This window comes from Coturnix japonica, chromosome 1 (assembly GCF_054131305.1).
Source record: "Coturnix japonica strain WE chromosome 1, WE-NBRP24, whole genome shotgun sequence".
Classification (NCBI taxonomy): domain Eukaryota; kingdom Metazoa; phylum Chordata; class Aves; order Galliformes; family Phasianidae; genus Coturnix; species Coturnix japonica.
In genome coordinates this window covers 87,252,043-87,258,042 of record NC_140663.1, presented here as the reverse complement: position 1 = coordinate 87,258,042, position 6,000 = coordinate 87,252,043, and positions in this window count along the sequence as shown.

The following is a 6,000-nucleotide window of genomic DNA, read 5'->3' as shown; positions in this document are numbered from 1 at the left end:
AGTTGAAGGACTTAAACACTTTTAATCATCCTTCATGAAAGAAGACAAAGATCATATGGTGAAAACTTAAACTGGAAAAAAACCTCTCAACCTTATTAACATATACTCATTTTACACAGACTTTCATCTCCACTGGTTGCCAGACTCTAATAAGCAGTCAGGTCCATGGGTTTATCTTCTAATTCTTGAATATTCACAGCTTCCTACATTTAACACCCTATTCAATAATCAAAAGAATTAGATGCTTTCAGATTCTACTTCATAGGAGATCCTCAAGTAGACTGAGACTCCATTACTGGTCTGTCAAAAGCTGGTAGCCTTTGCCCATAAAGCCTTATGACTTGCTCACCAAACAAACTCTGGTATCTGTGAAGGTGCTTTATCATAGATATTATCTACTAATTCCCTTTCAAAACTGCAGCTAGATCTCTACACATATGTTAGCACCACATCTGACTACTCACGACTTGGACTTACAAAGCCACCTCCCAAATCATTTGCTCTACTTAGCTTCTAATAAACATTAGCATTGATTATCTATACTAATAACTGCTATTAATTGTATCATTAGGAATATTATGTTAGACAGTTAATTAGATAATTAGATGATAAAGTCTAGAGATGAAACATCTCTAGAGTATTGTTTGTGTGTCTTTCTTTTGATTCAAAATCTTCTGGAATAATACCTTTCATTTTTGCTTCTTTAGATGAAGAATGCCTTGAAAATTAATCAGTCTACATTATACCTTAATTTCAGTCCATCTGATTTCATTTATATATTAACTTCAAATCTCATCCAATGTCTATGTCTCGTTTAAAATAAGCAACTTTTTCATTATGGCCATGTTGTTAACCAGAGAACAACAAAATTTTCAATTTTGCTGACTTAATAAATTATCTATTTATTTTCATTTATCTGCCACTGGCAACATTTTCTAAATTTGCACAAACAGTAGTTCCTGCACATGATCTTAATGGGGATTGATGTTTATAATCAGGATAAACAGAATCAAAACATACTGAGGTGCATACCACTAAATCCTTTCCCATACTGATGAAAAAAATATATATATTGTTTACCTGAAAGATTTAGTTACTTACCAGATCAGTTAGGCTGAAATTTCTATGATAAAACATATGACATATGCCTTAGACCAAACTGATATCTGCCACTGACTGTTTTGTTGTTGTTGTTGCTGTTGTTTTTTTAAAGAGATTTCATAAATAATTATTTGTGTTACAATTCACTAGTTTAAAAACATATTCAATTCATGTGACAAATTGTGTTAATTCATTTGTGAGTATATCATATACTAAAATTAGTCTTCATAAAATTATTTAAACCCCAAACACTGGACTGGAATTTAATTAGATTCTATGAGACCAGATCTCAGTCTTTATTCAGTCTTCCTTCTTTTTTTCCATAGAGGAAAAACATTGAAATAAATATCTCTCTATATATGTTTTAACACCTGGAATATTAATAGACAAGGATATTGTCATGGATTTTCTTGCCTCTGCATTTTCCAGACAAATATTTACTTATTTACTCTGTTGTGTATGTTTGTTCACATATGTAAATTTTGGCTTGCCAGCTCTTCCTTTATCTTCTTGATTCACAGCTCTTCACTTGCACAGTGTAAGTACTTTACACTTTTAATTAGTTTAGCCTTTCTTTCAATATTTGCTTGTGTTGGCTCTATGGAAACAAGTTGTTGCAACCATTCACATTTATCAATAGAATTTAGATTTTTCTTCTGTAATATGCTTGATCTATTTAAGGTTTTCAAAGGAGTTTCATTCTCTTTGCTTTAAAAGAGAGGAATAGAAACACCTATGGAAGATATGATAAGAAAGTGAATTTGCCATTATACTTATTTTTCCTCTTGAAAGGCATTTAACCTGAATATATGCACCTAACAAGGAACACAGTGTGAAAAAATAGTGTGTTATTCTCCATTAAAAGTGCATTGACTGTTACGCATTATGTATGCTTACACATTTACATATAAAACACCTGTAACTATTTTTAGGTTCTCTAGATTAACCACATTTACACATCACTAGTCCAACTTAAATTCCCTTTGTTTAAGTATTATAAACCTGCCACCGATGGCACAGAAACCTGTTTTTTTGCAAAAAAAGAAAGTAACAAGGATTGTGCCCACACTAAGAAGTAATTTGGCACAGATCAAAGCAGATGGTGCTTTGTATATCTGCTTTTATATTTGTGGGAGACTTGCTGAAGTCTAGGTAGACTATGTCAGTCACCTTTCCTATAAACTAGGTTGGTCAAGCAGGACCAGCATTTCATGAACTCATGTTTGCTAGGCATGATCCTCTGGTTGTCCCACACATGTCATCACGCTATTCTTTTCTATGGTTCAGTAAATGACATTAATACACTGCCATTCTTCTCACATCATCACTGCTTGTGTAAGGCCTCAACCCAAGCACTGACTTTCCTCAGTAACTAGTTAATGAGCCTGTGACTTTACAAAGGACAAGAGTATTTGCTACCTGGCCTCACTTTCAACATGTTGCTTTAGCATTACTGCCCACAGTGAAATACAAGAAGTTGTAAATAGATTGTGACAGCTATGGCAGAGAAGCACCTTGCATGGTCTGACATCTGTAAGCCAGGACTTTTTTTCTCTAGGCAAAAGGAGAGCAAAATGCTTGTTCAGGTGTCCTTGCCACTGTGACTGCTTTGACCAAAGCTGAGCAGAGGTTGTGGGCCTAAGGCAAGATCACTTCAAATGTGGAACACAGGAATGACGATCAACAAATACAAAACCTTTAGCACAAATTTGTACTGAAGTTCCTGGATCATTAATGGTGGTGTGAGTTCATCAGCTTCTCACACAGCACCAGGAGATGGTTACTGAGGGGAGGCACAGCCCACTAGAGCCTCAGCGCTGAAAGTTCAGAAATGCAGCTGGTTTACTACTGCTCTAGTGCCTGAATAGCAGCTAATAGTCTCCACAGTATCTGCACATCTGTCAAACCTATCCCAAGCTTTTCTAGAACAGTGCACTACTTTTTCTTGGATGTAAAGCAGCATTGTTTCTTTGTGTTCTCATGCACAGCAGCTGCCATGTAGCCTTCATCCTCTGGGTATGCCCTTGGTCACCTGAGCAATGCACAGCCCTCCAGCTGCCCAGCATTTTGAAAGATGAGGAAATTTCCCCAAGTGCACTAGTTGTTCCTCTCTGAATTTTCTGGGAAGTGAAGAAGGACTGCAATCAGCAGAGTAGACAGAAGTAGATAGATGAATGGATGTAGTGGATTGTAGGTAGATAGATGATGCAGAAAGGGATAAGAAAGTGAAAAATTTACTGAAAAGAAAGAAATGGTTGAACAAAGGGAAATAGGAACAGAAAGAAAGGGAAAGAGAAAGGATCTCAGAGTTGCAGAAATAAATCCAAACAGCTCTGCTTAGATCAAGCTACAACTAGTATTATATTTTAGAATCACTCAATATTTTTACCTTCATAATCTCAAGGAATCTGAATAAAGTAAGATACAAGGAGTTTCACAGACTGCCTGTATTCATGACCTATTATTCATCCTCAAAGACTCTGCATCTCAGTTAAATCTCAGTTCATTCTGGGGCTTAATTAAACAAATTTTGAATGAATAGAGATGTTTTGGAAAAATTCTTTTGTAGCTTCTTTAATTTTAATCGCAGATAAGTATCCCTCTGAAAACTTTACATCCAAATTGATGTTTTTTTAATAATACTACTCTATCAATAATTCACTTTCTAATATAATTAAACTTGCTATTAGACTAGATATTAATAATACAATATAGTATATTATACACCTTCATTTAGCTAGACCTATGTCATAGACCCTATAACGTACACTTTGTTTTTCTTGTTCAGCTCTTTTTCCATGGACAAGAAAAAAATGTACAATTTTTTTTTTTTAATTGTTTTTATTTTTGGCATGTTACAAAACTGCATACATAGAAAGGTATAGGGTGCACTTCAGCAAACAGCTTGTGTTACAATAAGGTGTCAATTACTGATGAACAGCTATTAGAAGCACAGAAGGTAAACTCAAATTTATGGTCATAAATTTTGTTTCTTAACAGTCCCCAAAGATAAATTTTAATAAATAAGCATCATGTGTAATGTATGGCCTCTTAACTTTTATAAGACTTCCTGAAAACTAGATTAAGGTACAGTAGAAAACCTTGCAGGAATCTGAAATTGTGATAATTAATTAATAGTGGGACTATTAAAAAGTCCAATCAATTACTCTTCTAAAAATACTTTTTTTTTTTTTTTTTTTTGCGTCATTATCCCTGTCAGTCTTCCTTTTAAATAAATCTCAGTTTAAAAAAATAATATAAGGAAGGAAATGTACAAGTGTGTACTCCTGAAATGACTTCACAAAGTGATTAATTTTTGAAACTTTTGACTGATTAATGAGAAAAAGACAGCTGAAATATGTGAACTGAAGATATAAATACACTTCAGCTGTTCACATTGCCATTTTTCAAGCCGTCTTTTCTGTGGATTATTGGAAATTAACTATCATATACTTCTCATAGAATCTGGCCATTCAATGATTTATTTGTTTGTTTGTTTGTTTTAGATAATATTTCCAGGCCCTCTTGATAGTGGTTTTCTGAGAATACAGGAACTGGTGAATTTGTGATTTATGCCATACTGCCTGTATATCAGTCCACATGTGAAATTACAGAATTATACAGAATATGTATACAGAATACACCTCACTAACACTGGTGTACATCTTGAACTTACAGTGGCCCACCAAAGGTGAATCACTTCATTCATAGCCTAAGGGAACTGAGATCTGTTCAGCAACTCTATGAAGGTGCCGAAGGATCTCAAAGTTTTATTTGTCTACAGCTCATTATAGCACAAGGGTATTAGTTTTACTACATATTTCTACACTACTGTCACTGTGCAAGAGCACTGCAAATTCCAAGAATCACATCAGAAGATACAACAAGCAGATAGAGTAGGTAGTCATAAAAAAGATAGGTGAATCCATTTCCAGGGGCATACTTTAAATATGTAATATCTGTTCAGACTGAGGAAAATATTTAATATTTAATAATAAAGTAGAAAGTTTGACTTCTAATATCTCTTTTTTTCTGTAGGTAACAAATGTCTTTTTTCTCAAGTAAGAATAAACCAACAATTACTTTCAAGCATGGCGTTATCTGTTTCTGTTGTAGAGCAACAATTATATGAATAGAAACCACTGAGAAATGCGTGTGCTTCTTTGTCATGAAAGCTGGTGAAAAAATTTTAGCAAAATTCTACAGTTTTACTAATCCTTGGCATATTACTTTTTTGTTGTTGTTGTTCTGATTATGGCATGTCTACAGTACATATATTATAAATCCTACCATTTAATTTATTCTAAATAGTGATATAGATTGAGAAAATAAGTGCATAGTGAATTTGATGGAGGTTCTACAGGATACAGCTGCTTATAAATTGCATCTTTAAACATAATTTCATTTTCTGTATAGTTGTAATGAAGTGAAATTTCTCTGTAGGGTATATTTAAATTCTAGGAAATTCTGAAGTCTGGTAGCTGTGACAGAAGTTTGAGATTTAAAAAAAGAAAAAAAAAGATTGAAAAAAAATGAGATTTAAAAAAAGAAAAAGAAAAGAAAAAAAAGGAAAAAAAAAAAAGGAAAAAAAGAAATGAAAGGTTTTCTAAGAAGAAACAATAGTTTGTGCTTCAGCCTTAAATGATCCTGATATCTGATGCAACAGAAAAGCTGAAGAAAAGATTAGCCATTTGAAAAATGACCATTTCAAAGCTGTTCATTGATTTCTTAAAGGTCTACTCACTAAAAATACATTTAATGCATAAATAGCAAAGTTCTTACTGGTAGCTCATTACTTTGAGTCAAGCAGCTTGTACTTCACTGCTTCAGAAAAGTATAAAATATCAGTTTTCATGGTATATTTAATAATATAATATATTACTATCAATATAGTAATGA